This window comes from Notolepis coatsorum (assembly GCF_963971535.1).
Source record: "Notolepis coatsorum genome assembly, chromosome: 5".
Lineage (NCBI taxonomy): Eukaryota > Metazoa > Chordata > Actinopteri > Aulopiformes > Paralepididae > Notolepis > Notolepis coatsorum.
The window spans coordinates 119,049,877-119,077,179 of NC_140169.1; positions in this window are offsets into that span (position 1 = coordinate 119,049,877).

Genomic DNA, 27,303 nt, shown 5'->3' on the forward strand with positions numbered 1-27,303 from the left:
ACATGACGGAGAAAATGTAATATGCTCATTATAATATTGTGATAGCCATATAAACCACAGGTATGTAACATATCATGCATATCTCATGGCATAATACCTTAGGTAGTCTAATAATGTGAAAACTACATTATGTCAGTCTCATGGAACACATGTTGGTTCGTGCATCAGACAATTGGCGCTCGTCTGCATTTTGCTTTGGAAAATAAGAAATAGTTTTATATAAGCTGAAATTTAATAACCAACCCAATAGTAGTACATTTTAGACAGCCAAGCTTTTTTTAATGGATGTTTTTATCCGTATTCAAGTGTATTTGCCTCAACCCAGCCGATGGAAATGCACCTAATTAGCATTCTATAAAAAATATATTGCAACATTTCAAAAGTTTGCATACAATTTACTTTACAATTGGATGGAAACCACGGCAACAGTCTCAATACTCAAATGGATGAAATGCCACAAGTGAAGTGATATTTATCCATGTGTTTTTGTGTGTGTCTGTGTGCATTGTAAGCATTGGTGTGTGTACTGTATCTGTGTGTGCGTCCGTGCGTGGGTGCATGTGTGTGTTTTTGTGCGTGTCTGTGTGCACTGCGTAAGCATCGGTGTGCATTATATCTCTGTGTGTATATGTTTGTGTAAGAGAGAGAGAGAGAGAGAGGGAGAGAGACAGAAAGATAGTCTTTCAATGTATACCACCGTGACACACCTGTCTCTATTATAAGTACCCAGCGAGAAGGGTAATGGAATGGAAAGATGCAGGACTATCGACATATTGATTGCCAGGGCTTGTGGTGATGGAGATGCTGTGCATTCTCTAAATTGTATGGACTAAAGAGTAATCTACCGATTTAAACTGCTGGAGGGTGCTGTAAGTAGATTTGCCAGAGAATGGGGGTGATCATGACTCATGGTTATTTGGGCTCAGAATTATATACAAACGATATCACAATCGGGAGCTTCTGAATGGGACATCACACATGGTGATAAAAAATTGAAAAAGATTTTAGTCACACATCTGACCTTCACAGCTGCCACACAGATGTCTTTCAAAATAGGAGGCCCTCTCTGTCGTAGCTCAATGATGACAACATGGAATACTAAAATGATTGTACCGTGAATTGTAAGTGTGCTTTCAGATCAGTTGTTTCAACCTACTGGATCATGGGTCAGGTCTCATGATCACATACTTTGTACTATGACAGCTATGATTCAGATTGAGATCTTTATTGTCACATCTTCGTACAGGGGAGTGAGATTATTTTGTCTTGGTTCCTCAACCTTACAGCAGCAATGTTAATAGAATAAAAAAGCAATAGAAGTAGCATACAATAGCAGCATACCAATACATTTGAAGTAGCATTAACCTGTTAAGCCCTAGCCCTATTTTCTGAAAATCTGCCTAAGTAAATGGAAGATTGCTCCACTACAAGGCCCATTTGCATGTGATTGGTATCTAGGGACATCTATGGATCTCATGGAATGTATTCCCAGTGTCAGAAATATTGTGTCTGTTACTAGGCGTGAGTAAATTGTGATGAAACAAAGGAGAATATAAATTTTTTTTTTATCCACTTTTTCTCCCATTTTCTACATTTTCTCCCATCCCAATTTCGTATCATCCAATTCAACCCTCCCCTGTCACGAACGCTGTTTCTTGCCTCCCACAAGCCGGCTGCAATGTGGACTAAGTCATACATAGCACAAGTCCCCTCCGGTACTTGAGGTAACAGCAGTCGCATCTTTTCACCTGCGCAGCTCGATCTCTCAGTGACGAGGAGTAACGCGTGGGAGGCTCACGCTGCCCGGACACTTCCTGATTCTACTGCGCAGGCGCACCAACCGACCTGTAGGAGTCGCTGTCCACAACGCCTGATCCCCACCCATCAGTTTCTCACCCCCTAATACGGCCAATGTGTATTAGTACGGACGACCAGCCAAACTGAAAGCAATGTGGAGCACTGGGCTCGAACAGGCGAGCCCAGCGTCTCCGCATTTGTGGCGAGCGCCTTGCCCACTACGCCACGTAGCCGCCCAGGAGAATATAAATTATGATTTTTCTTTGCATCTTTGACAGTGAATAACACCATGCTAAAAATGACCAGACATGAACAACTGACCTTCGTGAGATCATGTGTAAAAAATTATCTAAATGTAGCCACCTGAATATGTCTGACTATTATTCAGGGTGTCTAACCTTAATCTTTTGCATTCCCTGTGTTCACGAGGATGTTGTAACCGGTTGACCGCTCTTGATCATCCCTACCCGGACATGGACACTTAACGTGCGGTTCTCTTTGATAATCCCTACCCCGATATTGACTATTAACTTGCTGCTCTCTGATTCTCCTTATCCTAAACATTGACGCTCCATAGTGAGACAGGATGCAGGTGCCTCCAGGTGAAGAAGAATGGGTTCAACACACAGTGCAGCAGGGAGGGGCTCTCTCTTCGGCGTTCTCCACGGAGGGAGAAGGACACAGAACGAGAGCTCCAGGGATTCAACACGCGAGGAATAAACTCAGTTACAAAACGGGTTATCCTAGAAGTATATGCGGTAGTTTAGCGTTTGATTAATGCGCCAGATAAACTCAGTTACACAACGGGTTATCCTAGAAGTATCTGTGGTAGCTTAGCGTTTGGTTAATGTGCCAAGAGACACTGTGAATGAACCAACAGGCGAGCATCGCCAAAGACCAGGTGGTAGATATTGTCCACCTTGCGGTAACGTGTATAGGCGGCATAGCAGGAGGGTTCAACACGACCCACAGCGTAGCTTTGTTTATGCGAGCACCACAGTTTAGCACGCTCGTCGGCCCACCTCTTCAGCCCAGCAGAGGACGCCACTACACTGCACGCTCTTCCAGCCCCTCCAAGCCGTTGCCCCAGCAGCTCACCTGCCCCAGCGTCTACCCCGCCCCGCTGTCTGTTATCGCGGGATCTCCGACGGCCATCTTAACACCCGGACTAGTGGTGCTGAGAGTAGGCGCTCTGAGTGCTGAAACGTGTTCGGTAGACAATTCATTGTGTGGCGCAGGCTCTCTAGGGGCGAAGATAAATGGTGCTTTGAACAGACGCTGGAAGCAGTGTCTAGGGGCGCCACAACCATTAAAGCCGGCTTTAGCTAGGACTTTTATTTGCTAAATGTGGGCCCACTGTTAATTTCTTTTGAGTGTAATAATAATGTGTGGTTCTTTATAAAATTCCCATTGAACTCCTTTACTCCTTAAAGGGAAGTAAAGCAGTAAATAACCCTTAAAGGGAAGAGGTTCTTACTGTGTCTGTAATATAGAGTGAGAGCACTAGGTGCCCAGTGTGGGAATAACTTTCATCCATGTGGGAATAACTTTCATCCATGTGGGAATAACTTTCATCCATGTGGGAATAACTTTCATCCCTGTGGGAATAACTTTCATCCATGTGTATTGTAGAGCGAGAGTACTAGGTGCCCCGTGTGGGAATAGCTTTTCCAATTGAGTAATACACTTGTAAATTGAATCAGACGTTATATAAAAGGAGACGTAAATGGGAACACTGTGTGTGAGTCTTTAATGTGCACTTTGCCTAACCCTTTTCTCTCCGGGTAATGCTCATTATTGTTTAACCCTTTCCCCACCCCCTGCCTATAGTTTATGGTGAAAGGTCTCCACTCATCGTTAAGGAAGAATACTGCTTTGTGGAGCGAATACATCATCCATCTTACTGCCATCAGGTGTGGGAGGGCTCAGGGTGTATTGGGGGAAGTGTGGGTGTGTGGGGAGCTACTGCTGATCGCCCTGGAGGGCAAGAAAGACCAGAGTACCATCCCTAGGTCAGTGAATCCTAGGCCCCATCTACTCCTGCTGCTCGACCTCCACTTCAACATTCCTGGCCTACAGTCAGGGATCCAGCTAGACTCAGCTCTGCTGTGTCCCGCTACCAGGTGGCCATGTACAACCACTCCCATAAAGCAGGGATAATCCACCCTGCTACATAAGCAAATTAATAAAGGGAAGATGATTAAACAGAACCGTTTTGTAGATACAGTACTGAATTCTGCCATCCGGACACATGCGATTTTAAATAGTATTATAGAATATAGAATACCAGGCCTATAAATTACCTTATTATAGCCAACTCGCACATCTATGGATCGGGCCAAATCTCCTCTTTCAAATGGCAGAGTTCAATTTGGATTTAGTATCTCCAGGCATGCAGCAAGAACTGTGAATGAAATCTATTTTATGTACAGTTCCATTCTAATAATGGATATGGCTCCGCCATTTTGGATCGGATTGCAACGCTGATTGTTCAAACTGAAGTAATTTGCTTGCAGGAAGCTGTAATCCGCTAGGAAATTTAGTTTTTCAAAATGTCAATGCTTATTGAGAGCTCTGGATGCCCTCTCCTCATATGACTACAAACGGCGATGCAATGCTAATAAAAAATGGCAGATATTCTCTAAATGATGAAGACATTCCATGAACTAAAATCTCACAAATAACACTTTAGACTATCGGTTGAAAATATACACGATGGCTGCTGTTTTGACAGGATTAAGCTATTTAAAAAAAAAACACACAACATTATGTCATACAGTCTGGAGAGATTGATTTATGATGTGATGTCATCTGCGGTCCACCGGCGGACCACTCGGGCTAAAGAGGTTACATAGATTTACATTATGTGTGTGTGTCTGATTATTATCCTGTTTGAGTGCGAGTGCATAGTCCATCTGTATGTGTGTGTGTGTGAGTAGTGGGCAGGCAGGTCGTTATTTGATCATGACTGCCAGGGGGTAAAGACTGTCATAGAGTCTGCTGGTCTGGGCCATGAGGCTGCCATACCATTTGCCATACAGCAGCAGCTGCAACAGTTTGTGGTTGGGATGGTTGGGGTCTTTGATAATTCTACGGGCTTTGCTGACAGACCATCTGTTGTATATATCCTGGATGGAGGGAACCTCATATCCCCTGGAACTTCTGGGTTGCCCGCACAACCCTCTGTAGCGATTTGTGGTTGAAGAAGCATTTTCCATACCAGGCTGTGACACATCCAGTGGGACAGTGCCTCTGTAGAAGGATCCGGGGGCCCAGAGCGAATTTCTGCCACCTGAGGTGAAAGAGGCTTTGTTATGCTTTATTCACAACCTGGCAGGTGTGCACATCTCAGGTGAGGTCCTCAGTGATGTGAACATGGAGGAACGAAGGTTATCCTATAACCCTAGTTATATGAATACTGACAGAGCGTCCCGCTCTGCCATATTGAGATATCATCTCCATGCACATACTGTGCACGTGAAAAAGTTGACACATGCACGTCACTTGTACGTGACCTCGCTTACTCCTGTGTGTTCCTAAAAAACACAGGAAGTGGTCACGCTTACACCCTTCCAAGTCTGAATTCCATGCGTGAAAAACATCCAAGGGTCCTCAGGGCGCTGAAGAGCGGGACACTCTGTCAGTATTCATATAACTAGGGTTATAGGATAACCTTTGTTATATTACATCTGACATTGTGTCCCACTCTGCCATATTGAGATCAAAAGGGGCAGAGCGGACGCGTGGCCACGTCAAATGCACCCCCTGAGGGCCCATAAGCCCCTGACCAGGGGGGGAGGGGAGTCTTGTCCACCCGCCCGTCCTAACGAGGGGGTGGGAGGCAGTCAACTACAACCAACATGCGAAAAACGGACCAGTCACCCTAGAACGCACAGTGCAAGCGGGACCGCGTGCGACAGAGCACTCTGCGGTCCACACCCACACACACACCTGCTAGCCCACCTGATGGCGGGGTGCAGGAGAGGTCCTGGGCCTCAGCACTGCCTGGGAGACAGAGCCCCCAGTCATGTCCATGAGGTAAAACCTAACAAAAGGACCAGGAGGCCGCAGCGCAGATGTCCTCCACCGAGGCCCCCCAAACAGGGCAGCGGAGGCCGCCACTCCACGAGTGGAGTGTGCCCTGACACCTGCGGGGGGAACCTGTCTGGCCAAAGTGTAGCAGAGGGCAATGCCCTCACACAACCAACGTGACAGGCGTTGCTTGGATAGCGCCTAACCGCGTGAGAGCCACCGTAACAAACAAACAGTTGATCGGTAGCCCTGAGATCCTGCGTGTGACTAAGGTAAACCATCAGCGCACGGACAGGACACAACAGGTGAAGGCTTGCCTCCAACTCACTAGCGTGAGGAGGAGGGTGAAACGCCTGGAGGACAATATCCCTGCGCGATAAGAGCTCCGGATATTCTTTGGCACAAAGGCCGGATTAGGCCTCAGAGTCGCACTGCTATCGGCCTGAATAGACAGGCACTCGGACCGCACCGAGAGAGCACACAGCTCACCCACATGTTTAGCGGAGGTGATGGCCAGAAGGAACGCGGTCTTGAAAGACAGTCGATCCAATGGTGCCTGCTCAAGAGGCTCAAACGGGGCCCCCAACAGCCTTTCCAGGACCAGTTGGAGGTCCCAGCTCGGAGACAGAGCACGTTCCACAGGCTTGAGACGCCGTGCGCCAAGCAGGAAACGTCTCACGAGAGGGTGGCTTAACAGCGTTCTGCCCTCAAAGCCCACATGACAAGACGATATAGCTGCGGCGTATACCTTCACTGTCGAGGCCGACAGCCTATCCAGGATAGACTGGAGGAAGGACACAACCGAGTCCAGGGGGCACGACACCGGATCCAGGCCCCCAACCTCACACCACTCTTGAACCATACACCACTTCCCTGCGTAGTGGACGGAGCATGCGCGTTCTGGATGGTGTTAACTACAGTAGAGTTAAGACGCATCCTCTCCAGATTCACCCTTTCAGAAGCCAAGCCATTAGAGGCTGCCCCAGAACAGGAGGCAGAAACAGTGTTCTGCGTGCCTGAGAGAGGGCCCGCGGTGACCACGGAACAGGCCACGGCGGGGCCACCAAGAGCTGAATCAGGGCAGGGAACCACACAGCTGTGCCCCGGTCCGGCGCGACCAGGATCAAATTCCTGTGCTCCTGACGTACCCGCTGCAACAGCTGAGCTATCAGGTGTATGGGGGGGAATGCATACAGAATCCCAGGCGGCCACGGATACATCGAGAAGGCATCCACTCCCAGAGAGGGGTTGTCCTTCCGACTGACCGAGAACCACAGAGGGCACTGGTAGGACTGACTGCTTGCAAACAGGTCCACCGCTGTAACGAGTGGAACGTTTGGTTGGCATGGTGGTGTGTGGAACCCGATTGCAGCAGATACACAGGGAGAGAATCTACAGGAGGCGGAATGCGTGGTTGGCTCTTTCAAAATAACGTGCACTTTATTTGTGATACACAGAGCATAATATAAAAAGAAACACTTTGAAACTAGGAAAGAAAAGAGAGACCGTGGTCTCAAAGCGATATAAACACAACTACACAGAGTACTCACGACGGTGAACAGCAAACAAAAGTAATGACCCAGCAAATGACTGCTGGGCCGACAACACTTAAATACAAGGACGAATTAGAGACAAGAGGATGATTAGTGAATGACACACAGCTGGGGAGATGACTAAACAGAAAACATAACAAGGTACCTGTACAAAACATGACAAGACCAAACGCACATAGATACTACACAAGGCAGACAAAACTAAATTAGACAATGGTGCACAGCACCGACAACAGATGAACACACAACAGATTAGTGATGACAGACAAGTTTTCAAGTTTTTCAAGTTTCTTTAATAGTTGTCATACAGAAGTACAGAATACTTTTATACAAAATGCTTCTTACTGTTGCGCTCCAGAGACTGTGCAAGACAAGATAAGTATGAAATAAAATAACATAGTAAAATTAGAAGTAAAAAAATGAGGTCACAGTGTTCAGTTTAGACATATGTACAATGTTCGATGCAGAATAGACGTAGTTACCATACAATATACAATACTGTGCAGTGTACTAATCTACAATACTATATAGTGCAAGGCAGAAATGGAGAAATGGGACGAGGTGCAATTTAGGTACAATTCACAGTAGGTGTACGAGTTGTAGTGCAAATCCTTTATCAATAAATATAAAGTGTAAGTGTGTTTGTGTGATCTAAAGTGTGGAGAGTGGGTGCTGCAGTGTGTTGTTTGTTTGAGTGAGTGTGTGCGTGTGGGTGTGTGTGCTGTGTGCATTTGATGGTTGTTGCATAGTGATTATTGTTCGTTTAGCGATTATTGTTCGTTTAGCAGCCTGATGGCCTGGGGATAGAAGCTTCTTCTGAGTCTTTCTGTGCTCGCCTTAAGACTCCGGTATCGCTTGCCTGACCGCAGCAGTTCAAAGAGGCAGTTGTTCGGGTGGCTCGAGTCCTTAATAATTCTCTTAGCCTTCCCCTTGCACCGCTTGTTGTAAATGTTCTGGAGGGTGGGAAGCCCCCCTCCAATTGTGCGTTCGGCTGAACGTGTCACTCTTTGTAGTCTGCTACGGTCTTGTGCAGTGCTATTCCCAAACCAGGAGGTGATGTTGCCGGTCAGGATGCTCTCTATTGTACATGAGTAGAAGTTCCTAAGGATCTTCTGACTGACTTGGAACTTCCTTAGGCGCCTGAGGAAGTAGAGGCGTTGTCGTGCCTTCTTCACAACACTGTCAATGTGTGTGGTCCATCTCAAGTCCTCGGATATGTGGGCTCCGAGGTACTTGAAACTGTTCACTCTCTCAACCGGTGCCCCGTCGATGCTGAGGGGGCTGTAGTCCTTGACCCCCGACCTCCTGAAGTCCACAATCATCTCTTTTGTTTTGCTGACGTTCAGGGAGAGGCAGTTCTCCTGACACCACTGTGACAGGTTCTCTACCTCTTCCAGGTAGGCCCTTTCGTCGTTGGCAGAGATCAGGCCCACCACTACTGTGTCATCAGCAAATTTGATGATGGTGTTGTTGTTCCGCTGTGCTACGCAGTCATGTGTGTACAGGGAGTAGAGGAGGGGGCTCAGAACACAGCCCTGGGGGGCCCCTATGTTGAGCGTGATGGATGAGGAGGTGCAGTTGCCGGCTCTTACCACCTGGGGTCTGCCCGTCAGGAAGTCCAAGACCCACTGGCAGAGGTCATAGTTCAATAGACAGGACATTAATAAGTAAAAGACAACAAAGATGAATACACTGAACTAGGCCACCTGGTGGTTGAGAGCCGTAGTTCAGGTACGGGAAATGTCCATGGACAGATGGGGGTTGTGGAGCAGGACCGGGGGGGAAATGTCCATGGACAAATGGGGGTTGTGGAGCAGGACCGGGGGGACCGTTACACACCGCGGCCTCCCCGAATCGGTCCCAGACCTGTCTGACTATGTCTGGACATAGTCCCCACTCGTCTGGGTGGGGACCGCTCACGACATTACGTCTGCACCCACATTCTCCCTGCCGGGGATGTGGAGAGCCCTCAGGCTGCACAGATTGAGAGACGCCCATAGCCAGAGTTTGACCGCCGCCCGTTGGAGACGGGGGGAGCGTACTCATCCCTGTCTGTTGATATACGACGCCGACGTCGTGCTGTCCGTCCTGATCAGAACATGCTCGCCCACCACACGATGGCCGAGCTGCTTGAGGACTAGAGCACTGCCTTAATAATTCCAACACATTGATATGTAGTGCAGACCGGGCAGCATGGTCTTGCCAGCTGCCCCCTACTGCGTCGGTCCGACCATGATGTGTGATAGCCTGTTGCCCATGGGGACCCCGCTGGTGAGGGCCCCCCCCCCCCCCCCCCCCCCCAGTGGGCGAGGTCCCCCAGTACTGACATGGGAACCTTCAGCTGCTTCCACTTGCCTCTCACCGGGTCTATTTTCATACTGAAAAACCACCTCTGTATCCTCCTCATAAAGAGGAGGCCAAGAGGGACCACAGTTTGAGCAGATGCCATCATACCAAGCAGGCGCATCATGGACAACGCCGTAACCGTCCTGCCAGGACGGAACCTCCCGAGCACGCCAAGAATATCCTCTCGCCGCCACTCTGAGAGGGTTGCCCTCATAGACCTTGAGCTTAGAATTAAGTCCAAGTACTCCACCTGTTGACTGGGAAGAGGGGTACTCTTCTTCCAGTTCACAGCAAAACCCAGGCTGGTGAGGAATTCCACCACCTGCCTGGTATGAAACCTGGCGATCTCCTCTGACCGGCTGAGGACCAGCATGTCATCTAGGTAGAATAAAATTTGTATCCCCCGACGATGCAGAGGTACCAGCGCGGTCTCCACGCACTTGGTGAAGGTGCGAGGAGCCAGAGAGTAGCCGAACGACAGCCTCTGGTACTCGTATGCTATGCCCTGAAACAGGAAGCGTAGGTATTTCCTGTGAGGAGGGAAGATCGGGATGTGAAAATACGCATCCTTCAGGTCTATGGAGGTGAACCAGTCTCCCACTCTGACAGCGCATAACAGGTGTTTGACGGTCAACATTCTGAAACGTTCTCGCCACAATCAACCGATTGAACGCGGACAGGTCCAGTATGGGTCTGAGTCTGACACCCCCCGATTTCTTGGGCACCAGAAAATATTGGGAGTAAACGCCACTCATCGCATCCTCCCATGGGACCACGACGATGGCCTGCTTTGCCAACAGAGAACGGATCTCGTCGGCCAGAGCTGTCACTGCCGCGGACTCTGACAATAGAATCTGTACCAAACCCAGGGTGGGGGTGTGCAAACTGTAACACAAGCCCCGCCCTCAGCGTTCTCTCCATCCATACCGACATATGGCACTTCTGTAGCCATACGTGGTAAAAATCCCAAAGCGCCCCCACTGCCTACTGGCGCTGGTCCGCTAAGAATCATAGTAGGCGGCCCGGTCCCTCCCGCTGTGCATTGCAAACCCCAGTTTCGCCAACCGCGAGAACAAGGTATCTCGTGGAGTCTGGATTTTGCACCCTGACTCTACCAACGAGGCAATTGCACCCAAGGGGGGAACCCGACAGAAAGGGGCAGTCTGACACGGGGGGAACGACAGTCAACACTCCTGGTGAATGAGGTAGTTCCCCCGCTGAGCATTGTCCCGTTTTTGCACAGAAATTTACTTGCTGGGGATGGCCTGCTCTGCGGCTGGACATGCATGGTGTGTGGTCCTCACGCTGCCCGATAGGGTGGGTCTCTACACACCGTAGCCCTGTAGTGATATTACTACCACCCAAATTACGTGTGCCTGACTCACTACCGCTGCTAGGATTGGAAGTCCAGACAGGGGGAGGCATTAACATAATACCCGGCCTGGCGAGGGCGGGGCTGGGGGAACCCGCGCTGCGACCTCATGGGCCTAGGGTTCCCACTTTGACAAAAAAATTTAGATACAGGGGACCCTGCTCCGTCGTCACATACAACACCAGGCTCACCAAACGCACACACAGGACGTGTGGTGCGGGAGCCTCCTGACAGTACAGTGCCCATCTAATTCAGCCGATCCCTCGGCCGCCAAGGGCGTCGGCACCATGATATCCTGTTCTCTTTGTTTCCAGGTTATCTCAGGCAGGGGACACATGGCCACCGGTCGGGGGTCTCGCAGCAGCTGCTGGTAAGACCGTGCTCTCACCTCTGGCTGCGCGGTGTGGGGCGGCGTGGGGACCCGGTCAAAGGCCGCCCGCACCTCCGTTGACAAACCAAAAAGTCCATCCATGGAGAGGGGGGCCCTGAGGAGGAGAATTCTCCTCTCCTCCTCCAGGGGAGACTGCTCCAACCACAGATGTCTGTGAATAAGAGTCGACAGCATCCTAGCGGTTATAGCTTGCGGCTGGGTCAAAAGCTGAATAACCTCAAAACCCCACGTGATGGTTTTGACGTCGGCTGGCCCTAAGACCGCATCACCCGACACCATTTTCGACAGAAAAGCAGCCAATTGAGCAATGTTATTAGTCGCTGCTAAATTCTGTACTGCGCCGATATAAGCCTCATCAGCCCACTCAGCCACCTGCCGGGCCGACTCGCCCCTTGGCGTTGGCTTCCGAGCGGGATACCGCTCTACCATGTCAGGGCAAAGGGCCGATGCCACCTGCTTCTCTAAGCACGGCACACCTGTCCTGAACCCCGTCATCAGACCGTCCACCTGTGTAAAGGGTAAATAAGCCTCAGCCAAACCTGCAACATTAGACACCGTTTGACCTTCAGTAATGTAATGGTTAAGCGGGGGGAAAACTGGATACAATCCCGGCGGTACACATGGGAGCGGCGTCCCGAAGGCAATAGAATTAGCAGTAGCTGCGCGCGCCATGATAATTGGAAAAACATTTAGCAACGTTTCGTGTTGACCATATTCATCCAAATACACAGCCCCCCGCACTATCACGCCGCCCGGTCGTCTCACGGGACAACGAGCAGTAGTGAAAACGCTAGTACTATGAATTGCAGATGACGGCCCTACCTGTGAGCGGCGTGGCTCGACCGCCGACCGCCGCGCGAAGTCCATTGGTTCACTGTCAGGACCGAGGCAGTAGGGTCGCCGTTCCATCTGGACGGGCAGAAGAGGATCCGGGGGCTGGAGAAACTCTGGCTAAAGTCCAACATTCTTAAATTCTTCCCTTCCCTTCATAATAACGTTCCACTGGTTGAGAGTGCATATGCACAAACTCACGCTTGGAAAAGCATGACCACTTCCTGTGTTTTGTAGGAACACACGGGAGTAGGCGTTGTCACGTGCATGTGTCAACTTTTTCACGTGCACAATATGTGCATGGAGATGATATCTCAATATGGCAGAGGGGGACGCGATGTCAGATGTAATATAACTTGAAACTGCTGACTCCAGTGGCGGCCGGCCCATAGGGGGCGCTGGGGCGCCGCCCCCCCCCCCCCCCCCCTGGTAAAGAGAGCAGGAGAAGAAGAAAATGTTTTATTTTTATTTTATACCCCTAAAAATTCAATAAACATGTTTAAAAAGAATAATATTTACTCATTTTAAGTATGTTTGTGTTTCAAATGCACAATAACGTTAATATATCAAATATAAATCATTGTTTTGTTATTCACATGACGTCACTGTCTGATATGATATAGAGAGTACCTCTAAAGCTGGGCGCATAGACGTAGCGCGCACACTGTGCGCGTCACTGTATCATCGCAGCCAATTAAATAGGTCAAGCAAATACATTTCGCCTATCAGTGCATTCAAATATGATGTAATCGGGGCGCTTTTTTCTAGCGCTCCAAGCAAGCAGGGTCACTGCTGTATTGTCACTCCCTCCACACAGAACGGAGAGTTTGCTAGCTTACTAGTAGCTACCATGGATCATGGAGGCAGAACATTCCAACCTCGAAAATGCAGGTAAATCCCTCAAAACAATACCTTTTCAGAGATGAACACTGGAGTGAAAGAGTTTCGACCTCATCAGCCTGATATCTCAATTCAGAAACAATCAACAGACAGAGGAAGACAATATACTCTGTCGTTTTCTAGCTGGTGGTAAGAAGTGTTGGCTACTTTGGCTAACAAGAAGCTATATGGCTAGCTGGATGCAGTCATGTAAATGCTGTTGCTTTCCATTCCTGCTTTTTAAAACGACAGGGACAGATGCAACATGCCCATGGTATGGACTGTTACTGGAGTTTCTTTTTGAGTGGATTAAAAAAAAAAGTGGATTATGGCTTGTGGACAGCTGAATATCTCGCCCCCTTCATCTCTTGTGATGGTAAGTCTATGTTTAATTTACGCAAGCTAGCCTTGGCTCTTTTAACAATATGCAAAATATGCTGTACAGCCTGTACTCATACTGAAGTTATTCTTGGTATATACTACATACTACTAGGTCTGATCCTTTGCAGTTCCTTCTAATTTGTGTAACGATAGTGCATGGGATTCCACGTCATGCTGTGTGTGTGTGTGAGAGAGAGAGATGGAGAGATAGAGGGGGATAATAATTAATTTTGCCGCAGGGGGCATAATCACCCGCGACAATATATTGGTAACTTGTTTCAAATGACAAGATATACCTCTGTGATTATTATTGTACCGATCTGAATACGGGCGTGCGCGTGGGAGCATGCACAAATATATTACAGTGATAATATGCTGCTCCCAAGTCCGAGAGATAGCGAGAGAGCAAGAGAGCGAGCGAGCGAGAGAGCGAGAGAGCGAGAGAGAGAGAGAGAGAGAGAGAGAGAGAGAGAGAGAGAGAGAGAGAGAGAGAGAGAGAGAGAGAGAGATCTGGGCGTGCATGTTTGTGTAGGCGCTATTGGAAACGTGGCTGCATTGACTGTGATCATATATTGATTGATGGCAATGGTGATAGTTGTACTCTACCTGTTACGAAGGATCAGATTAAACCGAATATATATATTTACTACTTGATATACATTGCATAATATTTGTATATCGTCTGATATCCCTTGTGTATTCTTTGTACATATACACGGAATATCCCTTTTACCTAGTACAGACCATAATATTTCGTTCTCCTATTGGAAGCGATCCACTAGGCGCCACAGCCATACCCCCAATGTCTAGTTCAAAGTCACCGCCAAGGCTTGCCTGGACATGCCCGGTTCTGCGCAAGAATACGAGACAGGAATAAGGCTGGTACTAGATTATTCGCCGTACGTATAAATACGTCGCAGGTGGATACAGCAGCACTTAGCCTAAAGTCAAGTTAACCTAGAAACGTGTTACCCTCAAACGTAAAGCCTTCATCACGAGTCAACGACCAAGTGAAGTGAGCAACCGTGCGTCTAAATAGAGCACTTATAACCGTGTGTGAATAGGACAGTAAAAGTGTCAGAGCTTAGTGGAATAACGTCAAGTTCGACCTAGTTAATGTGAAGTACCGCGCACCGGAGAATCTACACCGGTGAATGCAGAGCCCTTTCCAGCTGGATTATTGCTTTGGTCCTGTGGATGTTGGAGCGGAGGAGAATCGTCTACACCCACTACTGTGTGGGATTTACCCGTGAGGAACATCACTCGAGCCCGTCTCTTGGAGAGGCTGGCTGGCTTTCACCTATGCTGCACGCATACTTGGATTACAGCTGCTGCTTTCGTCTGCCGATCAAGGGAGTAATGTACCGACTCCCGTAGCTGGAGCTTATTGATTCCCCGTTGATCCAGAGTTTGCATTCGAACATTTCCTCCCCCTGCTGGCCTACAACCGGAGGGACCCTACTAGTATCTCCCGCTGCCCTACTAGTGTACCATAGATATAATTCCTAAGATACAGGTGGTATTTATTATCTCCTGCATACTATTCTAATGGACTTACGCTCTTGATTTACTCACGCACATTCTTCGCCTTATAAGCGGGACTCTACGTAAAGTATTGTAATATACTATCATTGCTGCTAATAAATATTATTATAACCCAGATTTGTGTGGAACCGTGTCATTGTGGAGGTGTTCATATCATATACCTGTGTACTGTATGGCCAGTAGTAATGTACATAAGACAGTAGTGGTTTAATGATACCATACTTATTAATACAGTCAGGGAATTGTACCCCTCAGTTACAATTGGTCCTTCGAGCCGGAGGGTAATTAGCGTAATATTAATATAATATTAATATTAACATGGCCGATGATGAACACTCCACAAACGGTTCTCCTAAGTTAGATCGCCCGCAGCGCAGACAGCAGCCACCTCGTTACCTAGAGGACTAATACCTAGCTTTATAAAGAAGTTAAATACGGATAAAATAAATAAAGCGGATAGTCAAAGTATGTCAAACCCTACCGACTAGGCGACCCCGCCAGTAGAGACCCTAGTGGGTTCTAACGTAACTGACCAAGCTCACGGGGGGGACCAGGAGGGACCTGACATGACTTTACCCCCCGCCGACGCCAACGAGGTAGTCCCCGGAGAGCTCCAGGATAAAGAAAGCCCTCCAGGGACGGAACCCGACCCACTACCAGAAGAGACGCACACCCAGGAGATGGATCTCCTCGGAGCGCGACAGGAGAACGGATCTCCAACGAGCACTGCCAGAAGCCGATCACCTCCGCCTGTGTCTCCCCCCAGCGAAGCGGACAAGATGCTGGCGCAGGCACTCATCGCCACCCTGGCAGCCTCCACCAAGCGCGAACGAGCTGCAGACCAACGAGAGCGCCTTCACGCGCAACTCCAAGCGCAAGCCCTCAGTGAACGCGAGCATTCTGCAACCGAGCGAGAGCGCTTCCAGGCGCAACAAAGGAGTGAAGACGACCGCATAAGACTGGAGACCAGACGCCTTCAAGAGAACATTGAAAGAAGCCGCGCCGATGCACAGTGCGCCGCCGCCAATGCCCAGCGCGAAGCAGTGCGCGAAGCCGCCCATGCCCAGCGCGAGGCAGAGCGCGACCGGCTGCAGGCGCAGCTGATGGACAAATTGATTGCCATGGCGACACCCACTCACTCCGCACGGAGCTCCCGGAGATCATCACGACAAGGGTCTAGGACGCATTCCCCTACCCGACCAAGCGACCCGGGACCCCGCCAACAGGAGGATCCTGTCCACGTCTCCGAACCCCCTCCCCGGCCGGTCCATACGAGACCCAGCAACCGGGAAGAACCGGACCACGCCGAGAGACTGAACAGAAGACTCCAGGACCTAGCAGAGGAAGAGGAGGAGGAAGAGGAGGAATGTCAAGCCGACCAGCAGCAACGTACTCTGGACCAGGAGGTCCAGTACAGCCCAGACGTCAGCCCCGAGGCACTGCGCTACAAACCCCCGACTCAACTCACGGGTGAGTTTGACGCACCGCCAGCCCAGAGGAACAGCACTTGGGTACCCAACCTTCGGTACCCACCAAGTACCAGCCCAAGACGACACGCACGGGGAGACTCGCCCAGGAGGCCTCTCCCCCAACGCTCACCGATGTGCCAGCCATCCATGGCATCGTACCTTGGCACACCGACGTTCCCGGACTTCACACACGAGAACAGAGCACAGTACACAGAGCTACGAATGTGTTTAGAGACAATGATGTCCGATGTACCGGATGAAACGTACAAGTATGCTATCCTACTCAAGCACCTGAAGGTGCCCAGAGCGCACAATATAGCGCTGGCATATTCCAACTCTACTACCCCATACACCGCGGCTCTAGTAGCCCTCGACCAACGTTATGGACGCATATGGGACTACGTGATACAGGAGATAAGAGACATTGACCGTCTCCCCCCAGCCAGAGACAACAGAGCATTAGATGACCTCTCTATCAAGGTACAGTCCCTGGTAGGGATGCTGGGGTCCCAAAAGGAAAAAGGGATATACGAACTGTACGCTAACTCTAATGTAGAGAGGATATTAGAGAAGCTCCCTCCCGCCCGACAAGAGCGTTTTCGGCGGCAGAGAGACCACCGTGACCCCAACGGCCCAGAGGCATCCCTCCTAGACCTGTCTGAGTTCCTCGCCAGGGAGGTCAGCAGCTTACGACTGGACACGTTCGTATGGAGTGGACCAAGCCCAAGACTAGGACCTCGGGGATCAAACGATAACCGCCGGTCGGTGACCGTTATGCACCAAGCCGAATCAGTACCGCAGCACAAGAACCACAACACCCCCTCGACGAAAGAGGAGTGGAAGATTGAATGCCAGTACTGTGAAGGGGAACATCGGCTGTATCAATGCGACACTTTCGGGAAACTGACCACGGACGAGGTGAGTCAGTGGATCAAGGACCACCGCCGCTGCTTCCTCTGCGCGCGCAGCCATATGGCAGCTGAGTGCCGTTTGAAGAAGAAGTGCGGCAGGTGCGGAGGCACCCACTTGGAGGTCCTGCATGACATCAACAGGCGTCCGCCAGGACAACAGAGTGGGCCCGTCACGGTAATGTACCAGGCCGAGGCGGTGGCACCAGTACCAAAGATCCACCAGACCGCTCCCTACTGTCCCGACTGCTACAGCAGACACTGGGAGTCACGGTGCTACTCAGACGACCGCGAGTCGGCACCACCCCAGACGATTCAAAGCAACCGACCAACAGGAGTGCTCCACATTGACCAGCATAGCGGGACCCCCCGAGTGCTCATCAAAGTGGTCAGAGTGCTCCTGAGCTACGAGGACAAGGTCCTGGACACTTACGCCGTCCTGGACGATGGGTCTGAAAAGACTCTCCTCCTCGCTTCCGCCGCAGCCCAGTTGGGCCTGCGGGGTGCCAAAGGTACCATGACAATACGCACCATCAGAAGGGACCAGAAGACCATAAAAGGTGAGAAGGTCTCCTTCAAGATAGCAGCGGTGGACCAGCCCGAGAAGCAGTATAGTATAAGCAACGTCTTCACCAGCCACGACATAGGCCTATCACAGTACACCTACCCCATCCCACAGCTGATGGCTAAGTATGTGCACCTACGTCAACTACCTATACCGCTTATCGACGGCGCCACACCGACCCTGCTCATCGGCTCCGACCACGCGGACCTCATTCTCCCAATTGAGGTGGCCCACATCGGACCCAAAGAATGCCCAGTCGCGGTTCAGACCCGACTGGGGTGGACGCTCCAGGGCCCCCTCTACGGACTTGACAGTCAACCCACGTCTACACGCTGCCTACACACAAAGGCGAGCGACACCGGCCACTCTCTCGTACAGCCCGTTGAGAGGCTATTGACATTAAGCGAGGTCTGTGAGAGAACCGTGGGCACAAGAGGGAGTTCGGAACTCCACCCCCCTCAGCTGCGCTCCAGACGTAGCTGACCTCGAACCTAGCACCCCAAGCGACTCCTTGACGGGGCGGCCGGAACCGGCCCCTCCTCAGACGGGGTACAGAGCAAACAAGAGAAACAGACGGAGGAGGAGGAGGCACAGCCAAGCACAGATCAAAGCAGTCTCAGGCCCGCTTCCTCCTAAGCCCCCCTTCATCCCGTCCAGTCGTCATGATCATAGACCAGTCACTACCCCGAGCTGCGTGGCCGGCCGGCCGCGTAAGCAAAGTGATCACTGGTGCCGACGGAAAGGTCAGAGCGGCAGAAGTGCTCGTCCAGGGGCGGACATACACCCGGCCCGTGGCGAGGCTGATAGAGTTGCCAAGGCTCCCCGACTCTCTCGATGACGACCATGACCCCCCGACTTTGTGAACTGCCCTACCCTCACAACGGACATTGAGTAGTGGACAGTGCGGTTAATCTGTCTCTGCTTATCTGCGAACCACCTGTATCACGAAGGATCCTCACCTCGCGTTGGTCACAGACTTTACCCGACAGTGACACAAAACCAGAAAATATAAAAGGTTCGAAACAACTGTCTGGTTTCTCCTGCTCTGGGCGTGAGACAGTGCTAATCAACCCCACCCCCTTTGGTTTCTGAGCTGGCCTTTTAGTATCTTGCCGATTGCGCACAAATGCATAACAGTCCGCCACCAAATGACCTGGCTTCTTACAATAATTACAATGTCTCTTTTCAGACGGAGGCGAGCGTGGCCGATACGCACGCTCGCCATTTCCCCGAAATGGTAATTCCCGAGAGGGAAACGCACCGTTTTTAACACACGCAGTATCGTTACGCACAGAAGCATGTTTGTGCGTCAACGCCAATTCATCCGCCAAAACAGCAGCGTCTTGGAGAGTAGACACTTTCTGTTCATTCAGATACAGCTCGGTTCGTTCGGGCATACAGAGTTTAAATTGTTCCATGAGTACCAACTCGCTCATGGCTGCAAGATCCTGCACCTTACTCGCCGCGCACCATCGTTCAAAAAGATTCCTCTGCTCACGGGAGAAATCTGTATTTGTCTGAGAAGGGGATTTTCTGAGCGAGCGAAAACGCTGTCTATATGCTTCGGGAACCAACTCATACACACGTAAAACAGCATTCTTCACCCGCTCATAATTTTGACTGTCAGCCATAGTTAATGACGCTACCGCTGCACTGGCTTTGCCAGTGAGCCTGGTCTGAAGTAAAATCACCCACATATCCTCCGGCCAATGCAGAGCCTGTGCAATCCGCTCAAAAGCAGAAAAATAAGCCTCTACCTCTGACTCTCGGAACATGGGCACCAGATTAACGTGCTGGCCGATATTAAAGTGAGCCGGGGAAACCCCAGCTGGATAGGAGGTAGCACTACCAGCTCCAGCCTCCAACCTCATCCTCTCTATGGTCAGTTGAAGTTCCCTGTCCTTCGCCTCCTTCTCCTGCAGCCTGTCTCTCTCCTCCATCTCCTTTCTCTCCAGCCTGTCTCTCTCCTCCACTCTCTCCTCTCTATCTCGTACAGCCGCTTTGTCCTCTCTGTCTCATACAGCTGCTCTCTCTTCCCTGTCTCGCTCCTCCCTGCGCAACATCGCTCGCTCCTCCATCTGGAGACGGGCAAAACGCAGGCTAGAGCGCGTATGGCCAGAAGACGTGGATTCTTTATCTGAATCGCCCGCGCCCTCACTTTCAGCTCTGTGAGTACTACCATGTCTCCTAACAGCACCACCCTCCGGGTTAAGATCACCTAAGGGAGATTTATCGCCAGTGTTTTTAACCTCCTGGTCCACTAACAGTGAGTCACTATTAGGGATGTCCCGATCGCCTTTTTTTGCTTCCGATCCGATCCCGAGCATGTGATTTTAAATATCTATCGATCCGATCGTTTCCGATCCGATCTTTCACATTAGTAATCAATTTTGACGCATTTGTCAGAAACTGGTGGAGCGAGACAAGCCCATCTGTTGCCTATATCCGGGGCGCGAGCGCGGAGGCGTTTGTTATTACATTCACCCTGAGAAATGTGCTTCTGCTTCATATGAGAAATATTAAAAGTTTCAATATATGTTTGCACATTAGTATACATTCAGTGTTCGACTTACGTAATGGTCCATTCTGGTCTGAAACGCCGACGATCATCCTCAGTCACGTAACGTTATCCTCCAAAAGTTAGTCTGAAAACTTCGCCTCCAGCCGGCTGTCCTCCTTGCAAACATTGCAACTGGCTTGACTTTCTATTTTTAAATGCTTAGTTCCAAACCTCTGACATTAAGTCTAGCTGCTCAAGTCAGTGGATATTAACCGTGTTTCGGGAGCGACGTGTTGTAGTTGTTGTGGTCGAGCCCCATGTAGCGTGTAGCGTCTAAATTAAAGGGGTGTTTGTTGCAACGGTGAAAATTAAAGGGGAATGTGTTTGTTGTGGAAAATTATTCTGCTCTGTGTGACAATAAATACATTAATGATGATATATTATATGTAATTTAAAACCAAAACTAAGGCCTCCGTATGAGTTTAAGACGTGGACATGGTCATGTTTGTTGAATAAAAAATTTCTTTTTTTGACTGCCGATTTTTATTATTATTTTTTCCCGATCCCCGATACTCTGAAAAGCACGTGATCGACGCAGATTCCGATCACGTGATCGGATCGGGACATCCCTAGTCACTATGACTTACTACTCCCCGAGCCGTGCTGAACACCTGTTGCTCCACTAACCCAGCTATTACAGCCGCCTTCATATCAGCCTTGGACTGGGAACTTTGCACAGTAATATTATAATGTTTAGCAACAAGGCATAATTCCGCCTTAGTGCAACCGTCCAAATGATCCTCTGACGGATCCACTACAAAGATCTCCAAAACAAACGCAGACGCGGCCATAATATGTCCTTATGCGTGACTATCATACAAAAAATATATATATATATAACGTCCTCACTTAGCCAACCATGACCGTGCGCAATAATAATAGACACATTCTGCATTTATACCTCTTAACCAAAACAATCCAACTGACCACATCTACTACCAATGAAAACAATAACAAATGTTCCTAACCACTCAACTAGGGTCACCTATGTCACTCTAGCCTATCCCAGCTAAACTACTCCCCTAACGGGATGAGGGCTACACATATCTTCAGTCGCTTACCGATTTCATTGCGCGCTCCACCGGAATCACGACTCGTGCCCCCCACCCCCTAGCCAGGCAGGCGACCCCCCTGTTACCTATGTGGTAGAAAAAAGAGATCTGGTTAAGAGCATACACGAATGGTTAATTATTATACAAAACACGGCATGGATACTCTAATGTAGAGAGGATATTAGAGAAGCTCCCTCCCGCCCGACAAGAGCGTTTTCGGCGGCAGAAAGACCACCGTGACCCCAACGGCCCAGAGGCATCCCTCCTAGACCTGTCTGAGTTCCTCGCCAGGGAGGTCAGCAGCTTACGACTGGACACGTTCGTATGGAGTGGACCAAGCCCAAGACTAGGACCTCGGGGATCAAACGATAACCGCCGGTCGGTGACCGTTATGCACCAAGCCGAATCAGTACCGCAGCACAAGAACCACAACACCCCCTCGACGAAAGAGGAGTGGAAGATTGAATGCCAGTACTGTGAAGGGGAACATCGGCTGTATCAATGCGACACTTTCGGGAAACTGACCACGGACGAGGTGAGTCAGTGGATCAAGGACCACCGCCGCTGCTTCCTCTGCGCGCGCAGCCATATGGCAGCTGAGTGCCGTTTGAAGAAGAAGAGCGGCAGGTGCGGAGGCACCCACTTGGAGGTCCTGCATGACATCAACAGGCGTCCGCCAGGACAACAGAGTGGGCCCGTCACGGTAATGTACCAGGCCGAGGCGGTGGCACCAGTACCAAAGATCCACCAGACCGCTCCCTACTGTCCCGACTGCTACAGCAGACACTGGGAGTCACGGTGCTACTCGGACGACCGCGAGTCGGCACCACCCCAGACGATTCAAAGCAACCGACCAACAGGAGTGCTCCACATTGACCAGCATAGCGGGACCCCCCGAGTGCTCATCAAAGTGGTCAGAGTGCTCCTGAGCTACGAGGACAAGGTCCTGGACACTTACGCCGTCCTGGACGATGGGTCTGAAAAGACTCTCCTCCTCGCTTCCGCCGCAGCCCAGTTGGGCCTGCGGGGTGCCAAAGGTACCATGACAATACGCACCATCAGAAGGGACCAGAAGACCATAAAAGGTGAGAAGGTCTCCTTCAAGATAGCAGCGGTGGACCAGCCCGAGAAGCAGTATAGTATAAGCAACGTCTTCACCAGCCACGACATAGGCCTATCACAGTACACCTACCCCATCCCACAGCTGATGGCTAAGTATGTGCACCTACGTCAACTACCTATACCGCTTATCGACGGCGCCACACCGACCCTGCTCATCGGCTCCGACCACGCGGACCTCATTCTCCCAATTGAGGCGGCCCACATCGGACCCAAAGAATGCCCAGTCGCGGTTCAGACCCGACTGGGGTGGACGCTCCAGGGCCCCCTCTACGGACTTGACAGTCAACCCACGTCTACACGCTGCCTACACACAAAGGCGAGCGACACCGGCCACTCTCTCGTACAGCCCGTTGAGAGGCTATTGACATTAAGCGAGGTCTGTGAGAGAACCGTGGGCACAAGAGGGAGTTCGGAACTCCACCCCCCTCAGCTGCGCTCCAGACGTAGCTGACCTCGAACCTAGCACCCCAAGCGACTCCTTGACGGGGCGGCCGGAACCGGCCCCTCCTCAGACGGGGTACAGAGCAAACAAGAGAAACAGACGGAGGAGGAGGAGGCACAGCCAAGCACAGATCAAAGCAGTCTCAGGCCCGCTTCCTCCTAAGCCCCCCTTCATCCCGTCCAGTCGTCATGATCATAGACCAGTCACTACCCCGAGCTGCGTGGCCGGCCGGCCGCGTAAGCAAAGTGATCACTGGTGCCGACGGAAAGGTCAGAGCGGCAGAAGTGCTCGTCCAGGGGCGGACATACACCCGGCCCGTGGCGGGGCTGATAGAGTTGCCAAGGCTCCCCGACTCTCTCGATGACGACCATGACCCCCCGACTTTGTGAACTGCCCTACCCTCACAACGGACATTGAGTAGTGGACAGTGCGGTTAATCTGTCTCTGCTTATCTGCGAACCACCTGTATCACGAAGGATCCTCACCTCGCGTTGGTCACAGACTTTACCCGACAGTGACACAAAACCAGAAAATATAAAAGGTTCGAAACAACTGTCTGGTTTCTCCTGCTCTGGGCGTGAGACAGTGCTAATCAACCCCACCCCCTTTGGTTTCTGAGCTGGCCTTTTAGTATCTTGCCGATCGCGCACAAATGCATAACAGTCCGCCACCAAATGACCTGGCTTCTTACAATAATTACAATGTCTCTTTTCAGACGGAGGCGAGCGTGGCCGATACGCACGCTCGCCATTTCCCCGAAATGGTAATTCACGAGAGGGAAACGCACCGTTTTTAACACACGCAGTATCGTTACGCACAGAAGCATGTTTGTGCGTCAACGCCAATTCATCCGCCAAAACAGCAGCGTCTTGGAGAGTAGACACTTTCTGTTCATTCAGATACAGCTCGGTTCGTTCGGGCATACAGAGTTTAAATTGTTCCATGAGTACCAACTCGCTCATGGCTGCAGGATCCTACACCTTACTTGCCGCGCACCATCGTTCAAAAAGATTCCTCTGCTCACGGGAGAAATCTGTATTTGTCTGAGAAGGGGATTTTCTGAGCGAGCGAAAACGCTGTCTATATGCTTCGGGAACCAACTCATACACACGTAAAACAGCATTCTTCACCCGCTCATAATTTTGACTGTCAGCCATAGTTAATGACGCTACCGCTGCACTGGCTTTGCCAGTGAGCCTGGTCTGAAGTAAAATGCGACCCCCCTGTTACCTATGTGGTAGAAAAAAGAGATCTGGTTAAGAGCATACACGAATGGTTAATTATTATACAAAACACGGCATGGATACATAAATACCAAAAAACAACAACGCCACTTTACCTGACACCATCAGCCCCTATGTCAAACGTACACAGCAGACCGGCATTGAGCCCCCCATGTCACAAGGACATGAAAGACCGGAAATGAGCCCCCATGTCACATAGTAATGTCTAATGACAATATAGAATATAAGCTGGAGCGGGCCGTATGTGAAAACCAGCCCCTCCAGTAGTGCATTAAGCAAGGTCCCGAGCAGGTAATAAAGTGAACACAAGACGTTGATCCAAATAGTAAATTATATTTATTCTTGGGGAAGGAATTCAAACCCTCATAAAGTATATTTATTATCAGGGAAGGGATTCAAACCTTCCCTTGGCTATGAGGAGAACAGAGGGGAAGTAATCCCACAAACATTTAACAAATAGGGAAAAAGGTAGTTGGAGGACAGACAAGTAAATATAATAATTAAGGCTAGTATGGGCTGTGTCCTCAGACACCAGCCAACCAGGTTGGCACTGGGTTATCACCCAGCACTAAAGCCAATACAGTGAACAAATAGTTCCAGTGGAACAGTGGCAATTAGGCACAAAAAGCCAACAATAGGATACTCCCACACAATAGGGTAAGTCACACAAAGTGACAAGTAAACATAGTAATCGCTCCACACAATAGTGGCAACCAACGGCAACCTCACTCCACTCTGGTCACTGGCACATGACAGAATGAGGCGCCCCGATGTGTGCCACCTCCCAATCTCTTAACCACCCATCTCCACTGCCTGTCTTGAAGATGCACCAATCAGGGGCAACCAATCCAATCAGGGAGATGAGTGGCATCTGCGGAAACAGAAACAGCGATTAGGAGATGACACAACACCACACATAGAAAACACAAATAATATATTACCCTGATGTTACATGGTGTTAAAATATATGGCAATAATGATAATGAACAACCCACGTACGTGACACCCATCCCGTTCCCCTTGGACCGAGGCTCGTCGTCGCTCCCTAGTATTCCACGGGAGGACGGCGTGTGCCCATCCCGTTCCCCTTGGACCCAGGCTCGTCGTCGCTCCCTAGTATTCCACGGGAGGATGGCGTGTTCCCATCCCGGTTCCCTGGGACCCCCTTTGTTCTGCGCTGCCCGTCTGCAGCATCCGAAGAGGAGGAGGAGTGTCCCCGTGCCAGGCCTCCGCCGTCGGGCCCCTGTTCCCGTGCCAGGCCTCCGCCGTCGGGCCCCTGTCCCCGTGCCAGGCCTCCGCCGTCGGAACCCTGTCCTCATCCCTGTAAGCAGCTCTGGCCCTCGCCCTGTCCAAGGCCTTAACCCTGTTCTCTGTCCCTGTCTCCAGCCCGCCTCTCCGGGCCTCTGTCCCTGTCCCCCTCTCCAGTGCCCCTGGTCCTGGCCCTGACACTTAGCCCTGGTCCTTAGCCCTGGCCCTTAGCCTTAGTCCCTTAGCCTGTTCGCCTCTTAAAGGCACAGTGCCGCATTTTCCATATTTCCTTGACTCTAGTGTTTTCATGTTTTCCCTTAAAGGGACTGTGCCGCTTTTTGTTCAATAATAAATATTTGCCCTGTTTTGGCTTACTCTCATACCTGTCTTGTATTGTGCGATTGGGGTCGGTTACAAACCATAACAGTACGACCCGACCAGTCGACGACCCCAGCCAGCACAGACAGTGTATGTGAGTTTGCCCTTTCTAGTTCCCCTGTTAGTTCCCCTGTTGACTCCCCTGTTAGCTCCCCTGTTAGCCTCGTTAGCTCCCCTGTTAGCTACCCTGTTCCCCACAGCTAGGACTGTCCTTCCAGCTAGCTTGTTCTCCTTTGCTAGTCCAGCCCTGTCTGCTAGCCTAGCTCCGGCAGCTAGCGCAGCCTCTATGCCAGGGGTCGGGAACCTATGGCTCGCGAGCCATATATGGCTCTTCTGGTGACAGCATATGGCTCCCAGAAAATACTGAGTTTTTCTTTTTTTTCTTTTTTTTATTATCTTTATTTTTTTAATACTTGTGATATTTCTTAATAATACTGTGTCATTTTAAAGTAAACATAAATTAGTTTTGAAGATACAGCTAATAGTATCTGTAGCTGAAGATATAGCGAGCAGAGCTGGCGAGGGAACACAAGTGGACAGAAATGAAGAAATCTTCAACCTGAAGACCAGCTGATTCTTAAAACTTGGAACGAGCTTCCTGTGACATACCACACAATGCAGCGTGAGTATTGCCGTATTGACCATGTTTGGCTCTACATATGCATGTGGGCAGTCATTCTCGCATATGAGGAACATTAAGACCAACCTACGCTCACGTTTAACTGATGGAAGCCTCAACTCCTGCATGAAGCTCAACCTCACCAGGTATGAACCAGATTACAAGGCCATCAGCAAAACCATGCAGCACCAGAAGTCGCATTAAAAGTAAGACATATTTAATTTATTATACGTTAAAAATACTATATGGCTCTCAATGAAATATATTTAGAAATATTTGGCTTTTATGGCTCTCCCAGTCAAAAAGGTTCCTGACCCCTGCTCTATGCTAATGTAGCAGTACAGCTAGCATAGGCCCTGTAGCTAGCAATGCTCTGGCAGCTACCCTGTCCCTCTGCTAGCCCCACTTTAGGTGTAGCTTCCCCTGCTAGCATGGCCCATTTTTTTTGTTTGTTTGTTTTGTCTTGTCCCCTGCCCCGCTGTCTGGTTTTTTGGTCGCCCGGTGGCTCCCGTGGAGGGGGAGGTACTGTGAGGATTCACCGTTTCCCTGGACCTTTATTCCCTGTCTCC